This window comes from Vulpes lagopus, chromosome 5, assembly GCF_018345385.1.
Source record: "Vulpes lagopus strain Blue_001 chromosome 5, ASM1834538v1, whole genome shotgun sequence".
Taxonomy (NCBI): Eukaryota; Metazoa; Chordata; class Mammalia; order Carnivora; family Canidae; genus Vulpes; species Vulpes lagopus.
Genome location: NC_054828.1, coordinates 9540507 through 9559926, shown reverse-complemented (window position 1 = coordinate 9559926; position 19420 = coordinate 9540507).

Sequence of the window (19420 nt, the reverse complement as noted above, 5' to 3'; positions counted from 1 at the left end):
TTCACTCAGTGAATGTGTAGGATTGCCTGTCACACACAAGACTGTTACGTCAACACAAATCAAACAAACCTTTTAAAATCTCTAAAAGTAAGAATTTTATTTGAGCCCAAGTTAAGACAGCTGCCAAGGAAACAGGCTTCTCACAGGGAAGAGAATATTTCAGAGAATGAACAGTTTTTACAGGGTTACATACATCTTGTAAAAGCTCAAAAGATTATAGGTTAGCATACAGGCAGGAATCACGAATTTTATCAGAAAGGAATGCAGGGAGTAGGGGAACATTGATGGATATCTCAAGGGGAAGATGGTTTTCCTTCAGGCTATTCATTCACAATGCAGATGTATAATGCATATGTGGCGGACCATAAATCAGGCTTCTGGTCTGAACAAAGTTTATATACAGTCATGTTGGCTTAGAAGGAAAGTTAAAATAACTTGTCTCGTATTTCAGGCCTTCAGACAGTTTTTCTCTCATCAGTTATAGTCTTGACATATAATTCATTATGTAATTACATATGCTAATGAACTATAATATTATCTCAGTCGATTTTCAAACAAATCACCAGGCAGCTTATCAGAATGTGGGTCCAGATTCATGAAGACTGGATCTGCTGCTGGTCCACAGAGTACCCGTTAAACAGCAAGGCCCTAAACACATTTTTTTTTTTCCTAAACCATCTTATTAACCACCCATTTTATAGCCCAGATGACTGAGGCTCTGAGAGACTGAGGGTCCCAAAGCTGGCAGACTTTGAGAGGGGTTTCAGGGACAGAGTAAAGCAGAGGTTCTTCAGCATTGGCTGGGCATTCGAATCACCCTGGGGACGGTTTCAGAAATCCTGACTCCCAGGCTAAATCTCAGAACTGTTAAAAAAAAAAAAAAAACACCATAGTTCCAAAATGGTGTCCTTAGGCCAAGCCATCAAACTGGAGCTTAATAGCTAACCTCATGCAGTTTCAACCTCCCCCAGAAATGCAGTCTTCACTAGTCAGGGATTTTCTGATCAGCATCAAGGAAGTGACCTTGCCTGGAACAATCCTTCCATTTATTTTGCTAGTAACTTCCTTGCCTTCCCACCTTCCTATAAAACCCTTCCACTTTGTACAGCTCCTTGGAGTTCCCTTCTGCTTGCTGCCCATTTCATGAATTGTTTAATAAAACCAATTAGATCCTCAAATTTACTCAGTTGAATTTTTGTTTTTTAAAACAATAAATTGCAATTTCTGGGAGTGAAACCCAGACATCAAACATTTTGAAAAGTTCTCCAGATGACTCTAATGTAGCCAAAATTGAGAGCTACAGAACTAAAGAATTCTATATGAGAGTCGAGTTGGTAGGTTTCAATGCTCCCTCACCCAACCAATCTCTTCTAGGTTTGCAGTGTGTGCCAGGTTCTGCCCTAGGGGTTGGGAATTTGGAGATGAGTCCATTTGGTGTTCATTCAAGGTACCTGGAAAGGTGAGAGAGGGCTGGAGATGGAAGAGAAGGTGAGGCATGTCTTCTAGAAGGAGGCAGCTCTCCTCTGAAGTGAGAAGCTTTCTCTGGCCTGCCCTACAGGCTCCTGGGCTGGGGCACTTCTGTTGGGATAGGTCTCTTGGACCTAGGGTGACCCCCGTGTGTTTCTTGAGCACAGAATCTCCCGAAAAATAATAAATGCACATTAGTCATGACTCACTTTATCTGACATTAAAACATTCCAGAGTCATTCATTCACTACATATTTGTTGTGTATCTGTTGCTTGCTGGGCACTGTTCTAGGCATGTGGGATACATCAGTGAATAAAACAATGTTCCCTGCCCTCTGGAAGCTTACATTCCAGCCTTAGTGAGAAAAACAGCATGGAAAAGAGGCTGGCACAGACAAATAAACCAAAGAAACTAAAGAACACAGAAGCAGATTTCCATACACACCAGGACCTGATCCGTGATTGAAGAGCCACAAGGCCATGGGGCAGTTGGGTTGATGAGTGATGTGTATAGTGTGGGGAGAACCAACTTACTCTAGGGGGGAAAATTGCATCTCCTACACACACCAGATATGAAGGCAGATTCTAGGTAATTTAAGACTATAAAGATAATGTAAAAATATAGGAGAAAAATCTCTGACCTACCGATGCTGAAAATCTTAAAATAAGGCCGCAGAAACACAAAACAAGGTCATGTCAAAATTAAGGACCGCTTTTCAGTCGAGGATAGTATCACTAATTAACCCTCAGAGGGTACTCGCTAGGTGCCTGGCGCTGTTCTCTGTGTTTGCAAGGGAGAACAGAGCTACAGAAAAAGGTACACTTGAAAGTGGTAAGAATGATTCAAGCTCAAGCAGTCAGTGACCAAAGTCCAAGCTCTTAGCCAAGGGGCCACAGTTTCTGCCGTCTGTAAAGGGCCAGAAAGTACATATTTTGGCTCTGTGGACCATACAGTGATAGGGATCCAAAGTCCACTTCAATGGCATTGGGGCTGTTTTAAGCTAAAAACACCTAAGCAGACATCAGCCACAAAAAAGAAAAAAACTTGCCGGGCAGCCCAGATGGTTCAGCGGCTTAGCGCCACCTTCAGCCCAGGGTGTGATCCTGGAGACCCGGGATCAAGTCCCGCGTCAGGCTTCCTGCATGGGGCCTGCTTCTCTCTCTGCCTGTGTCTCTGCCTCTCTCTGTGTGTGTCTCTTGTGAATAAATAAATAAATAAATAAGCAAACAAACAAATAAATCTTAGAAAAAAAAGAAAGAAAGAAAAAACTTGGCTAAACCACTTTGCTGCCTTACAAAGGACTTCCTGAAAGATACAGCCACCATAAATCCCCAGTCTGGGTGACTCACAGCCAAAAAGGAGATAACCATTGTAATCTGAATAATTACTCAAACCAACTTTATCTGAAACTGTCACACCTTCTATTTGCTCTTCCCTAGGAGCCCTTTCTTCCTGCTCCTTATCCCCTTAACAGGTGGATATGGAAATACTTATCTTTTTTCCCTTTAATTTGGTGGTTCTTGAAGCAAATTAGAACAGTGGGAATGGAGCAGGAATTAGCTCATGTCCATCATCCTTGGGATGGGTAATAAGATGTGGGCATGTGTTCGATGGGCACCATTGGGCATGAACAAGCAAGATGTTCCTATCAACGTAAGTTTTAACACTGTAGTGTTGAGTTGAGAAAAGGAAGACACAGCAATGTTTATAGCCCAATGCCATTCATGCTATTTACAAACACAAATAGGGCACCTGGCTGGCTCAGTCAATAGAGCTTGTGACTCTTTATGTTGGGGTCATGAGTTTCAGCTCTATGTTGGGTAGAAAGGTTACTTAAATGTATTTTTTTTTTTTGAGAGAGAGAGAGAAAGAGAAAGAGAGTCTATGAACAAAGGAAGTGGGGCAGAGGGAGAGGGAGAAAATCTGAAGCAGACCGCTGCACTGAGCATGGAGCCTGGTGCTGGGTTTGATCTCACGATTCTGAGATCAGGACCTGAGCTGAAATCAAGAGTCAGACACTCAACTGACTGAGCCACTCAGGCAACCCCAGAGATTACTTAAATAAATAAATAAATCTTAAGAAGTAAATGTATTAAAAAATAACGCCAACACAAAGGCATACATAATTTACCAGGGTGTGTGTACATTCAGACAGACCTATGTATGCTATATTAGAGCAATGGGCAGTGGAATCAGGTGGGGAGCATGGCAGGAACACCAATGGGGCTTGCGGGGTCCCACCTGTTATCATACTGGGCCTCCATGTTCTTTCTGAGCTGTCTCTGGGAGGCTGATGAACACCAAGTGTGTGAACCTCTGCTTTCAAAACTGTCGTGAGGAGGGGCCTGGGAATGAGGGGCAAGGGAGAGGGAAGACAGAAAAGGAGACAAGAGAGGGCGTTTGACCCAGTCTGAAGATCATTAACGGGTTTCAAGCTGACGAGGCCGATAAACTCAGCCATTTGCACTTGTGCACAAAAACAATAATATTACCATGATAGGGGCACCTGGGTGGCTCAGTTGCTTAAATGCCTTCGACTCAGGTCATGATCCCAGGGTCCTGGGACTGAGCCCTGCATCAGACTCCCTGCTCAGTGGGGAGTCTGCTTCTTCCTCTGCCTTTCTCCTACTTATGCTCTCTCTCTCTCTCTCTCTGTCAAAAAAATAAGTAAAATATTTAAAAATAAATAAATAAAATTTAAATATATATAACCATAATAATTGTAGGGGAAAAGATCATTTTTCCTTCTATCTACACTTTTAAGTTCTCAGCTGGATCTCTGTAAGAAATGACAAATTAACCAGAGAAAAACAAACAGAAGTCTGTTAACACTGTATATCTCATATACACATGGGAGAAATCCAGGGATGAGTGGCTCAAAGGGGTGGCTAAAACTTGGGCTTATTTGGCATCTTCAGCAAAGAACAACACATTTGTAGAGAATGACAGGGCAAAGGAAACCGTTTGAGACTTCCAAGGGTGGCAAACTGTGGGAAAGTAAATATATGGAGGAAACTAACAAAATGCAGTTTGTTTTCAGATTCCTCTGCTGCTGCCACTGGGCTCATAAGAGTCTAGAGTGGTCTCCAGCAAAGGAAAATTTAAACCCTAGAAAAGGAGAAGGGAAAGAGAGCTTTTCCTGCATTTGCTATTTTAATTGCCTTTGGCTCGAAATAATTCTTATGTCAAAGAAGCATATTTTGGGGTGTCATATTCTGGTTTCCTTCAATGATATTTCTGTACAGTGAAATAGTTTGCAGTCTGTTAACCAGAATTAGGTAGGTTTATATATAGCAAGATGAAAAAACTTTCAAGACACGTCGTCAAGTAAAAAAAGCAAGTCATGGAACAACACAAATGCTTTAATCCTATTTATTTAAAAATTAGATACATGTCCGCACATGCAAAATGAGTAAATTCATAGACAGCCAACCAGAAGGTGGCTTAAACTGTGGATACTTTTGAGGAGTGTGGTGGGCCTAAGGGCTGGGTGTGCAGGAGGCTTTCCCAGATGGTTCAGTATAGCCTGCTGTGTTCTTCACAAGAATGTACTCATTGTTAATTACTTGGGCAATTTTTAAAAATAAAAAAGTGAACTTCTGAGAAGAAACAAAACAGGAATCATCTGGACTTTTTCAAAATATAGATACCACCCTGGGGCCTGCTGAATCAGAGGCTGGGGGAAGGGGAAGCACAGCCATTCCAGAAATGAACCCCAGATAATTCTGATGGGCACACCCCCTTAAGCACCAGTCAGCTGGGCTGAGTTCAGGCAAATCACTTAAACTTGAAATCCAAGTAATTGTAAAAATCTTTTCTGTGTGCCAAAAAGCTTCTCTGGGTCATTACAAAGCTCATGTTGGAAGGCTCTGAGCAAATCCCTTTCCATCTCTAGGTCTGAGTCTCTTCTTTTGGAAAATGAGGAGGTTGGACCAGAATCTCTTTAATGGATGGTCTCAGGTCCCCTCCACTTACCTTTTAGGATTCCAGGTGGGCTGTGTTTCTAATCCTACCAACCAAGATCTACTACTGTGCTGTTAAAAACAAAACACCAGATAACTGTCCTGCTACAGAATATAGAATAAAAGTAGAAAATCACCCCTTTGTCATCCCTAATTGAGCCAGGAAGGGATCTCCAAGAGATGTTAAAAGCATTGGGTGAAACAAAGAGAACAGTATAGTCATGCAAAGTAACACATACAGATTACTAACTAGTCCCAAAGAGAAAAGGTACTTCAACAATGGGGAGACTAAGCAAGCAGCAACACTCAGAGAGGGACACCCTGGCATGGTGTCCCTCCCGATGGGGCACACTCTGAAGTACACGACATCATCGTGAACTACTAAGGTCCCAATGTTCTGTGTAAGTACAATCATGAAAAAACAGATCAATCAGGTCTCTCTGGCCTCTACTTTCACCCTGTCCCTCCTCCAACTGTCCCTTTCAGCCCCTCTTGATTTATTGCAACTCCCACAGCTGGGGTTTCCAGGGTACACACAACTACAACATAAAGCAGGAGGGTGCAGGGAGATTTCGTTTTCCACTGTATGTCAGGGCTCTCCAGAGAAACAGAACCAGCAGACCCAGTGTGTGTGTGTGTGTGTGTGTGTGTGTGTGTGTGTGTGTGATATGATTTAAGAATTTAGTTCATGTAATTGTGGGGGTTGGCAAGTCTGAAATCCATAGGGCACGCCAGTAAGTCTGAAACTCAGGCAAGAGTTGATGTTGCAGGGATGCCTGGGTGGCTCAGTGGCTGAGCCACCTTTGGCTTAGGTCGTGACCCTGGAGTCCTGGGGTTGAATCCCCCATCGGGCTCCCAGTGGGGAGCCTGCTTCTCCTTCTGCCTATGTCTTTGCCTCTTTCTCTGAATTTCTCATGAATAAATAAATAAAATCTTTTTAAAAGGAAAAAAAAAAGAGTTGATGTTGGAGTCTTGGGTCCAAAATCTGCAAGGCACACTGACAGACTGGAAACTCAGAAAGGAGTTGATGTCATTGTAGTCTGGAATCCAAATTCTCTCCGTTCTGGGAAGACTCCATTTTCTGTCTTAAAGCCTTCAACTGGTCAGGTGAGGCCCACCCACATTCCTGCAAGTCATCTCCTTTATTTAGTAAATAGATTGTGCACATCGAACACTTCTACAAAGTGCTTTCACAGCAATATCTAAACCAGTGTTTGATGGAACAGCTGGGCACCATACCCATCAATAAACTGTACCAAGGCATTTACTCACTCTGACCATCCATCTAATTCATTTTTTAGCTATATCCCCACTTCTGTTTTCTCCACCTTTATTTCAACATTTATATTTTTCATTTCTAATACTTCTGCTTGATTCACTTTCCTTATTTCTCTTTCCTCTTTGATACTGTGAATATCGTCCCTTATCTCCATGTCATGCTTATTTCAAATTCTTGGTTTGTTTGTCCTAATATACCTTCATCAAATGGCATACGTCAGGCAGTTTATTGACTTTATTTTCAGGGAGATGTGGGCTCCTTTCACCTCTGCACAAGGATCTCAATTATTCAGTCTGGTGTGTGTATTGAGAGAGGAAAAAGGCCAGTTCCTGGTGTGTGTTAGTCCCAAGAAATTTGACTAGAGGGGAGGATGAAAGCTCTAGGGTCCACCAGACAGCTGCAAGTGCTCCCTCTGGCTGACACTGTCTCCAGCTAATCATGGTTTCACCTTGAACCAGCTTTAGCAGTCTCCTAGTTGGCATCCTGAGTCCTGCTACTTTGGAGGGGCAGGTGCGTGAATGAATCCTGAGTGCCACTGTCTTTGATTTCCAACCAGCACATGGAATTAATTTGCATGAATGGTGTGAGGTAGGAACCCAACCTCATTTCTTTCCCCATATGGATAGCCAATGTTCCTGGCACTGCTCACTTACTAAATGGCCCATCCTTCCGTTTGCAATGTCACTTCTATATATCACATTTCCAAATGTTCCCTTTCTAATTCTGGGCTCTGCATTCTGTTCCATTGTTCTTTTTGTCTATCATCTGATTTACTACAGCTTTATAATGAACCTTTACATCTGCTACGTCTATCTGGTAGAACTTGCTCTTCTTCCTCAAAATTGGGATTGGCAATTCTTGGCCCTTTCCTTTTCCATTATAATTTTAGAATCAGCTTCTAAGCGAAATCAGTCAGTCAGAGAAAGACAGATACCATATGATTTCACTCATATGTGGAACTTAAGAAATCAAACAAAAGAACATGGGAGGATAAAAGAGAGGAAAACCAAGAAATGGACTCCTAACTATAGAGAACAAACTGATAGTTACAGGAGGAGAGGTGGGTGAGGGATGGGGGTTATGGGTGATGGGGATTAAGGAGGCACTTGCCCAGATGAGCACTGGGTGTTGTATGGAAGTGTTGAATCACTGAAGACACCTGAAACTACTATTATGCTGTATGTTAACTAACTGGAATTTATTTATTTATTTTTTCTAACTGGAATTTAAATTAAAGCTTTAAATAATAATAATAGGGAATCCCTGGGTGGCTCAGTGGTGTAGCATCTACCTTCGGCCCAGGGTGTGATCCTGGAGTCCCGGGATCAAGTCCCACGTCAGGTTCCCTGCATGGAGCCTGCTTCTCCCTCTGCCTGTGTCTCTGCCTCTCTCTCTCTCTCTCTCTCTCTGTGTCTTTCATGAATAATTAAATAAAATCTTAAAAAGAAATAAATACATATTTGTTTAAAAAAAGAATTTTAAAAAATTAAAATAAAATAAAATAAGAATTTAGAAACAGATTATCAAATTCCATTGAAAATCTTAATTTAGATTGGAATGCACTGACTCTACAGATCAGTTTGGGAAGAATTGAGATCTTTACACACAGTTATCTCAGATTATCTCTCCCATTTCTTTAGGTCTTCCTTGTCTGTTTAAGATTTTATTTATTTATTTGAGAGAGAGTGAGAGCCAGAGCAATCACAGAGGAAGGGGTAGAGGGAGAAGCAGAATCACTGCTGAGCAGAGAGCCTGATGTGGGGCTCAATCCCAGGATGCTGAGACTGTGACTGAGCCGAAGGCAGATGCTTAATCCGCTGAGCCACCCAGGTGCCCTTCTTTGTTGCCTTGAATTTTAGAGTTTTCTTTTCTTTATTTTTTTTAAAAAAAATTTTATTTCTTTATTTTTGAGAGAAAGAGAGAAGCAGATTCCCCACCAAGCAGGGAGCTGGATGTGGGGCTCGACCCAGCACTCTGGGATCACCACCTGAGCTGAAAGCAGACTCTTAACCAACAGAGTCACCCAGGCACCCTAGAGTTTTCTTTCTAAAGATTTGCCCATCCTCTCCTTTTAAAGATTTATTTATTTATTTATTTATTTATTTATTTATTTATTTAAGTAATATCTACACCCAACCTGGGGCTAAAACTCACGACCCCAAGGTCAAAAGTGGCATGCACTTCCAACGAGTCAGCCAAGCACCCCTCCCTCCTTTTAAATTATTCCTAGTTGCTTTTTAAAAAATGTATTACAGACGGCACCCTTTTTATATTTACATTATCTAAGTACTGGCTGTGGGAATATAAAAGTACAGTGCTGGAATCCCTGGGTGGCTCAGTGGTGTAGCATCTACCTTCGGCCCAGGGTGTGATCCTGGAGTCCCGGGATCAAGTCCCACGTCAGGTTCCCTGCATGGAGCCTGCTTCTCCCTCTGCCTGTGTCTCTGCCTCTCTCTCTCTCTCTCTCTCTCTCTCTGTGTCTTTCATGAATAATTAAATAAAATCTTAAAAAGAAATAAATACATATTTGTTTAAAAAAAGAATTTTAAAAAATTAAAATAAAATAAAATAAGAATTTAGAAACAGATTATCAAATTCCATTGAAAATCTTAATTTAGATTGGAATGCACTGACTCTACAGATCAGTTTGGGAAGAATTGAGATCTTTACACACAGTTATCTCAGATTATCTCTCCCATTTCTTTAGGTCTTCCTTGTCTGTTTAAGATTTTATTTATTTATTTGAGAGAGAGTGAGAGCCAGAGCAATCACAGAGGAAGGGGCAGAGGGAGAAGCAGAATCACTGCTGAGCAGAGAGCCTGATGTGGGGCTCAATCCCAGGATGCTGAGACTGTGACTGAGCCGAAGGCAGATGCTTAATCCGCTGAGCCACCCAGGTGCCCTTCTTTGTTGCCTTGAATTTTAGAGTTTTCTTTATTTTTTTTAAAAAAAATTTTATTTCTTTATTTTTGAGAGAAAGAGAGAAGCAGATTCCCCACCAAGCAGGGAGCTGGATGTGGGGCTCGACCCAGCACTCTGGGATCACCACCTGAGCTGAAAGCAGACTCTTAACCAACAGAGTCACCCAGGCACCCTAGAGTTTTCTTTCTAAAGATTTGCCCATCCTCTCCTTTTAAAGATTTATTTATTTATTTATTTATTTATTTATTTATTTATTTAAGTAATATCTACACCCAACCTGGGGCTAAAACTCACGACCCCAAGGTCAAAAGTGGCATGCACTTCCAACGAGTCAGCCAAGCACCCCTCCCTCCTTTTAAATTATTCCTAGTTGCTTTTTAAAAAATGTATTACAGACGGCACCCTTTTTATATTTACATTATCTAAGTACTGGCTGTGGGAATATAAAAGTACAGTTGCTGGAATCCCTGGGTGGCGCAGCGGTTTGGCGCCTGCCTTTGGCCCAGGATGTGATCCTGGAGACCCGGGATTGAATCCCACGTTGGGCTCCCGGTGCATGGAGCCTGCTTCTCCCTCTGCCTGTGTCTCTGCCTCTCTCTCTCTCTCTCTGTGACTATCATAAATAAATTTAAAAAAATTAAGAGTCTGTTTAAAAAAAAAAACCTCTAAAGAGTACATAAATTATCAGAATTGATAAGTTTTGTAAGTTCGCTGATCAGAATATCAATATGCCAAAAGCAATTGTATTTTTTTTTTTCTTATTTATGATAGTCACACAGAGAGAGAGAGAGAGGCAGAGACACAGGCAGAGGGAGAAGCAGGCTCCATGCACCGGGAGCCCGACGTGGGATTCGATTCCGGGTCTCCAGGATCGCATCCTGGGCCAAAGGCAGGCGCCAAACCGCTGTGCCACCCAGGGATCCCTCTTTAGAGTTTCCTATGTAGAGCAATTATATCATATGAAAATAATAAATATTTGTTTTTTCCTTTCCAATCTTCATACGTTATATAACTTTTTTTCTTGTCTTACTATGCTGGCTGGGACCTCCAGAGCCATATTGAATGTAATGATTCCTGGCATTCTTGTTTATTCTCCAGTTTTTAAAAGGAATGCTTTTTTTTCTACATTTTTTTTTAAGTAGGCATTGTGCCCAACATGGGGCTTGAACTCATGACCCTGAGATCAAGAGTCGCATGCTCTATAGACTGAGCCAGCCACGCGCCTCTAAAATGAATGCTTTTAATGTTTCATCCATGAAATTTACCCATCCTGTAGGATTTTTGTAGATAATTTTTATTAAGTTAAGGACATTCTATTTTTAGGTTGGTAAGAGATTTTATATTGAATGGGTGTTGGTTTTATTGGCTGGTTTCACTGTATCTGTGAAGACGACCTTGTGGTTTTAATCTGCTAATATGAAAAACTCACATTCCTCGATTTTCTAATAATAAACCGAGTCTGCATTCCTAGGATAAACCCATCTTGTTTGTGTATTATCTTATGAATTGCAAGATTAAGTTTGCTAGCAGTTTTTCAATGTTGTTTGCAATGATATTCATGAGTGAAATTGGCCAAAACTTTTCCTTTCTTGTAATATCTTTGATTTTGATGTTTAATCCATCTTAGTAAGTTATATTTTTCTATAACTATGAGAGGAATTGCCCATGTGTGTTTATTTTCAAATTTACTGGTATAAAGTTGTTTACAATATTCTTTTGCTATCTTTTTATTATAATTATTTAAAATATCTGCTTCATCTGTAGATATGAGCTTCAATCCCTAATATTGTTATTCCAGTCTTCAATTTTATTGACCAGTGTTGCAAAAAATATGTTAGGTTTTTGGTCTTTTTAGAGAACCAATTTTTGGCTTCATGGATTATTTTTATCATAATGGTTTCTATTCATTAATTTCTGGGGTTTTTAAAAAATAATTTCTTTGGTTCCAAGGTGCAGGGCTCATCCTGTTGATCTTTATCTGATTTCCTAAGTTGGTTGCCTAGTTCATTAATTGTCAGACTTCTAAATTAAGCATTTAAAATTTTAAAACATTTCCTCTTGCACACTACTTTATCTGCAGCCCCCCAAATTGTCACTTTAGTTACTTTGCAGTCTTAAGTATTTCCTAATTTTCATTATAAATTTTTTCCTTGCTCCATGGGTTATTTAGTAGTATGTTTTAAAATTTTAATATATAATGTTTTAAGTAGTTTTTGTTGTTAATTATTTCTTGGGTTTTTTTAAGTTTTTTTTTAAGAGACAGAGAGAGCACATGTACAGGGGCAGAGGGAGGAGAGAGGATCCTAAGCAGGCTCCATGCCTAGCACAGAGCACCACATGGGGCTCAATCTCATGCTCCTGAGATTGTGACCTGAGCCAAAATCAAGAGTCAGATGCTTGACCAACTGAGCCACTAGCCACTCCTATTACTAATTATTTCTAACTCAATTGTATCGTCAGGAAAAATGATCTATATGTTACTGATTCTTAGAAATTGGACAAGATGAGGCACCTGGTCACTCAGTGGTTGAGCTTCTGCCTTCAGCTCAGGGTGTGATCCTGGAGACCCAGGATTGAGTCCTGCATCAGGCTCCCTGCATGGAGCCTGCTTCTCTCTCTGCTTGTGTCTCTGCCTTTCTCTCTGTGTCTCTCATGAATAAATAAATAAAATCTTAAAAAAAAGAAAAAAATTGGATGAAAAGTGTTTGAAGGTCACTTTGGTATAAAATAATTTAAACTACATCCAACGTGGGGCTCAAACTCACAACCCCGAGATCAAGAGTAACATGCTCTACTGACTGAGCCAGCCAGGTACCCTCCTTAGCCACCTTGTGGTTAATATTTGCCTGCTATATATTTTCCCTTCCTTTTGGCTTTGAAATTTTTATTTGGTTCCTTATTATATCTGTCTGATTGTTTTTTGATAATCCCCTATCTCTTTCTCATACATTTGATACTTTCTTTAGTTTTTTTAAGATTTTATTTATTCATAAGAGACACACAGAGAGAGGCAGAGACATAGGCAGAGAGAGAAGCAGCCTGACATGGAATTCAATCCTAGAACCCTGGGACCGCAACCTGAGCCAAGGACAGACGCTCAACCACTGAGCCACCCAGGTGCCACAGCCATTTTTTCTTAATATTTTATTTTTAAGTAAACTACATCCAACGTGGGGCTCAAACTCACAACCCCGAGATCAAGAGTAACATGCTCTACTGACTGAGCCAGCCAGGTACCCTCCTTAGCCACCTTGTGGTTAATATTTGCCTGCTATATATTTTCCCTTCCTTTTGGCTTTGAAATTTTTATTTGGTTCCTTATTATATCTGTCTGATTGTTTTTGATAATCCCCTATCTCTTTCTCATACATTTGATACTTTCTTTAGTTTTTTTTTTTTTAAGGATTTTATTTCTTTCTCTGAGAAAGAGAGCACGAGTGGGGAAAGAGGCAGAGGGAGAGGGAGAAGCAGGCTCACCACTGAATAGGGAGTCCAATTCAGGACCCTGGGATAATGATCCCAGCCAAAGGCAGATGCCTAACTGACTGAGCCGCCCAGGTGCCCCTCTTTTTTAGTTTTTAAATACATGAAATATTCCCATTTTATATCATGATCATTCAATGTTCCAAAGCTGAACCCTTAGCTGGTCTGATTCTGCTGTCTATTATTTCAGTTGACTTTATCTTGCTTTTTTAAAAAAATATTTTATTTGTTTATTCATGAGAGACACAGAGAGAGGAGGAGAGACATAGGCAGAGGGAGAAGCAGGCTCCCCATGGAGAGCCCAATGTGGCACTCGATCCCAGGACCTCAGGATAACGAACTGAGCCAAAGGCAGATGTTCAACCATGGAGCCACCCAAGCATCCTATCTTGCTATCTTATGTATTCATGTGCTTTGTGAGTCTTGCTTCTGAGTTCTTATTTAGTGGTATTTTACCTGCAGGAGTTCTCTGAGGCTTGGATTGAGAAGATGTGCATCTTCCTGGTGCCTGATGGTGCCACCGACCCAGCACCATTAGAAACTAAATGTTCAATTTGGGATTCTTCAGACAATGAGGAAAGAGTGAATTTGGGCAGGAGGACCAACTGGGTAATATCAGGGTCCTACTGGCAATCCCTCTCTGTCCTGTACCTGTGGGAAGCCCCCAACAGCCAGCCTACAACCCTCTGCCCTGTGGTTCACCCTTCCAGAGAGAGGACATCCCTCTGAGCATCAGAGCTTCATGTGGGATCCAAATCAATCTTCCACTCTCCTGGTCTCCTGTGCCCCCCTCAAGCCTGTTAAAACTTCAGGGTGCCAGAGCTGTGTTAGGGAAGCTCTGACTTCAGACCTGCTCATCACTCTGGGTTCAACCTTCCTTCTTTTTTGTGTTTTTAATGATCTATTCCTGTTGTTTATTGTTTGTTCATTTGTTTTTTTTCTTTCATTTTAAGTTTTTGACTGTCCAGACTTCCATATTGCTAGTCTTGCTCTTTTTAAAATTTTTCATTATTTATTTTTTTAATTTTTTATTATTTAAATAAAGATTCTTTCTTTGAGGATTCCAAGCACTCGTTTTATTTATTTATTTTTTAGGATTTTATTTATTCGAAAGTGACCAAGAGAGAGTACAAGCAAGGGGAGGAGTAGAGGGAGAGGGAGGAGCAGACTCCCCGAAGAACTGCAAGCCAGATAAGGGGCTCCATCCCAGGACCCTGGAATCATGATGATGTGAGCTGAAGGCAGATGCTTAACCAACTGAGCCACCCAGGTGCCCCCCAAACACTCATTTTAAAGATAAAGTCTTTCATCTTTCCATAAATCTTTCTCATCTTCAGTGACTTCATTTTCTGCCGGGGAGTGGTGAATTTGTTGCCTGCAGGATTTCAGCCAGGCTTCTGGATTTTTGGTTTGCAGCCTCATTTGGAGTGGGAGGGTTTTGTTTTTTTTATCCTGCCTTTTTTCTTTTCCTTTCTTACCCTCTGGGACCCAGAGAGTTGCTGTTGCCTCTACCAGGCTTCCGGATACACAATCCAGAAGCAGATCTCATGATATTTTAGGGCTCCTTCTATGGACATATTGGGGAGACACTGAAACCACAGTTGAGGCACCAGTGGGGAGCTTCCTTTGGCATATACGGGGGCAAACTAAATCTTCATCCTCCCTCTCTGGACTGTCCACTTTCTCTAAGTCAGAGTCCCATGCCAGGATCCTCCCAGTTAGAGATTTTGATTCCTTTCCTGGTGGCAGAGGGCACCCTGGTTGCTGGCTTCACGCAGGAGCCTGGCTCAGGTTCTGTCTCTTGCAGAGCATTTTAGATTCTATTCCCCTACAATAGCCAAAACTTCGGTAGCTACTTGGATCTAGAGTCCACGTGCCCTTGGCTTTGGCCCTGTCCCCATTTTGTATTTTTACTGCATGGGGTTGTTTATCTTTGAGCCTGGGGATTGGCCTATTTAATTTTACCTTCTTATGCTTTGTTAACCATTGCTCTATGTATGGTGCAGCAGTTTTTCTTGGCTTTTTATGGTCGTTATCTACTGCTGTACAGCAAATCAGCCCAAAACTTGGCAACCCCAAACAACAGCCATGTTATTATTATGTCGTGAAACTTTGCTTCAGGAATTTGGGCAGGGCTCAGCTGAGTGATTCTTTTTTCCCATGTGGCACTAAATGAGGTCATGTGGTGGTATTCAGTTGGTACCTGAGTCAGTCTAGAGGGTTTGGGACAGTGGGGGCAATGACTAGAAGGACGGGCTCAGCTGGGACTCTCACCCTGTGTAGATAGATACATGAGATCTTGGTGGTCTCAACATATCAGACTTCTTAATGTGACAGCTCAGGGCTGTGTTCCAGGAGATGGGGAAAGTGATCTTTTTTTAAGGCCTGGCCCACAAAAATGCCAGAATATCATTCTATTGATGAACCATCACAGGCCTGCCCATATTCAAGAGGAGGAGACATAGGCACCTACTACCTATGAGAGGAGGGTCAAAGAATTTGTGGCCCTAGTTCATCTGCCACCCTAATTTATTTTTGCTCCTCGGCAGTGAGATCCTTTAGGTGAGAGACCATGTGCTATTGGATCCCAAGGAGTTTTAGAGACCTGACACAGAGTGGTGTCACATGTGTGTTGAACGAACAGCTAGATGAATTCAGGACACAGGCTCAGAGCTAACTAGACCTGTGGGCACCTCCTTCATCCCTTCCTTGAGAAAAGAATGAGATTGCTGTGTACCTTCTTTAGACAGTTGAAACATACTGCTAAGCCTCCAGAAAGATCACAGTAGCAAATTTTTAAGATTATAATTCTGCTGGGATTCATACACTCAGATCCGATGAATGCATTGGATCTCTCTGCCCAGGCAACTCCATGCGGTCACAGGAAACAGACCTAACACGACCCCTACCAAAGCAGCCTCAAGGGGGCAGGAGAGAAGGAGGCAAGTCCCGGCTCAGCCTGGACTGAGGACTCGAATTACTGTGCAGCTCTAGGGTTGCAAAATCTTGACCTGCAAAGAACAGTCTGGCTTCCTCCTGTGGGCCTTCCATTAACAGGGAACACATAAACACAAATGGTAGGAGAGGAGGGTGTGTCTATAACCTGCTAGGTGGTTTTTGATGTGTTTTGTTTTGTTTTTGTTTGTTTGTTTTGCAATGCTAGGTGTTAAGTGCAGCTTCATGGGGGACCCTGGACACCTACCCATCATTTATAACTTTGTGCTTCTAAGAAAATGCCTACACAACCTGCTGTACATACCTCCCTAGAAAACCAATGGGGCCGGGAAGGCCAACAATGTTTACTAAACTCCTTCTTTGTATCAGGCACAATTCTAAGCACATTTTGTGCATTCTCTCATTTAATCCTGACAATAATCCTCAGGTTTGTTTTTTTTTTTTTTAAGATCTTATTTAGTTATTTGAGAGAGAGAGAGAGGGAGGGAAGAAGAGCATGAACAGAGGGGAAAAACAGAGGGAGAGGGATAAGCAGACTCCCTGCTGAGCAGGGAGCTTAACTGGCTGAGCCACCCAGGTGCCCCCTCAGGTTTACCTATAATAAAGTACTATTCGGGATGCCTGGGTGGCTCAGTGGTTGAGCCGTCTGCCTTTAGCTCAGAGAGTGATCCCGGGGTCCAGGGATCAAGTCCTGTGTTAGGCTCCCTGCAAGGAGCCTGCTTCTCCCTCTGCCTCTCATGAATAAATAAGTAAAATCTTAAAAAAGAAAAAGTACTATGCTTATTTCCATTTTTCATATGAGGAAACAGGCCCAGAGGGCTAAAGCCATTTGCCCCAACGTGACTCAATGACTATCAGAGGGAACCAGGACTTCCACCCAAGAATATCTCGTCTGCAGCTCAGGTTCCTAAATACCACCCTTTCTGAGATTTAAATCCATTGGTGTCATCAGATCTTAAAGCTGGAAGGGTTAGAAACGGTCTCTAAATTTTTCACTCCTTATGCTCCCATGCCTAGCACAAAGCCTTAGGTAAGGTGGGCTTCAAATAAAGATTTCTTGAGAGGTGCCTGGGTGGCTCAGCCCGTTGAGCATCTGCCTTTGGCTCTGGTCATGATCCCAGAGTCCCAGATGGAGCCCTACAAGGGGCTCCCTGCTCAGCAGAGAGTCTGCTTCTCCCTCTCCCCTGGCCCCTCCCTTGACCACATGTGCTCTTTCTCCATAAATAAAATCTTTTTAAAAAATTAAAAAATAAAAGATTTACTGAATAAGTGAATGAATATTACTTAGTCATTCCACCCATCACACCCAGATTTATTCCGCATTTAAAAAATGTGTGTAAATCATATACAGTGAAAGTCACCCTTTTTTATGGATAAACATATATTGTCAATCGTATGTATAACCATCATCACAAACAAGATATAAAATGATTCCATCATCCTCCAATTTTCCCATGCTCCTAACTAGTAAATCCTCAAACATGCCCTCCAGCCACACTTCTAGTCCCTAGCAACCATTGATCTGTTTTCTGTTCCTATAGTTTTGCTTTTGCAAAAAGGGCACATAAAAGGAACCATACGGTCTGTAGCCTTTTGAGCTTGGCCTCTTTTACTTAATATAACACATGTCATTGAGCATATCAATTGTTCATTCCTTTTTATTCCTGGGTAGGATCCCATTGCATGCAGTGTTCCGCAATTTGTTTATACATTCTCCAGTTGAGGGACATTTGAGTTGTTTCCAAATTTTAGCTATTACAGATAAAGCTGCTATAAGCATTCTTATGCAGAGTTTTTCTGTGTGAACATAACTTTAAATTTCTCTAGGATAAATACCTAGGAGGGGGGGTTACAGGGTCACATGGTAAATGTATAAACTACCTATAGAAGAAGCTGATAACCTAAGTGGCTATACCATTTCGTATTTTCACCAGCAAGGTACAAGAGTTCCAGTTGTTCCAAATCCTCTTTAGCACTTGATAGTGTCAAATTAAAATTTGTAACCATTTTAATAGGTATGTGGAAGTCCCTTATCCTGATTTCAATTTACATTTCCCTAATTCATGATGATGGGCATCTTTTCATGTGCTTAGTTGCCCTTTGTATATCTTTTTTGGTGAAATGTATCTGTTCAAGTCTTTCACCCATTTTCTAAAAAGCAGATTTTTCTTATTGTTGACTTTGTAGAGTTCTTTATATATTTGGGAGCAAAATCTTTTTTTTTTTTAAGATTTATTTATTTATTTTAGGGAGGGAGAGAGCACAAGCACAAGGAAGGGCAGAGGGAGAGGAAAACTTTAGCCAACTCCTCCCAGAGCTGGAAGCCCAATGCTGAACTTGATCTCAGGACCCTGAGGAGGTCATGACCTGAGCCCAAAACAAGAGTTGGATGCTTAACCGACTGTGCCACACAAGGGCCTTTGGGATTTAAATTATTTATCAGATGTATGCTTTGTAAAAATTTTCTTCCAGATTGTGGTTTGCCTTCATTCATTTCTGTAACAGTGACTTTTGAAGAGCAGTTCTTAATTTTTTAAAAAATATTTTATTTACTTATTCATGAGAGACAGAGAGAGAGAGGCGCAGACACACAGGCAGAGGTAGGAGCAGTCCCCATCCAGGGAGCAAGATGCGGGACTCGATCCTGGGACTCCAGGATCACACCCCCTGGGCTGAAGGCAGGAGCTAAACCACTGAGCCACCCAGGGATCCCCCAAGCAGTTCTTAATTTTGATGAAGCTCAATTGATTAATTGTTTTCTCTTATGGATCATGCTCCACATTATACCTAAGAACTCTGCCCAACCCCAAATCACACAAATTTCTCTCATGTTTTCTTCTAGAAGTTTTATACAATCATAGCAGCTACGTTATGAGGTTGCTGTATCAAATGGGAGCACAGGGCCTGGCCCAGAACTGACCCTCAGTAAACAGAGCCTAAGATGGACGTTTGCCTAGATGATACTTGGAAGAAGTGCCTCACACCCACCACACACTTCCTCTGCACAGACCTGTGTCCTTTCATCAGAGAATGACAAGACAGCAGCAAAACACATCCTTCTCCAACCTGATCCTGGAACCAAGGAAGGTCCCTGGACCACCGAGAGAGGCGGTTAGGACTACAGGTCATGGGAAGAGCCAGACCCAGAGGGTGTGACCAGCCCTCCTCTAGCCGGTCTGCTTCCATGACCCCTGGAGGCCTAGCCCAAATTGTGATGTGGTCCTGGGGACGAGGGTCTACTTCTTGAGAACCTGCTGTGTGCCAGACCGTTGGCTCCAACAGGGAACGAGACAGAACCCACCGAAGAGCAGAAGAAAACAATGAACAAATAAATACATAATTAGTGAATTA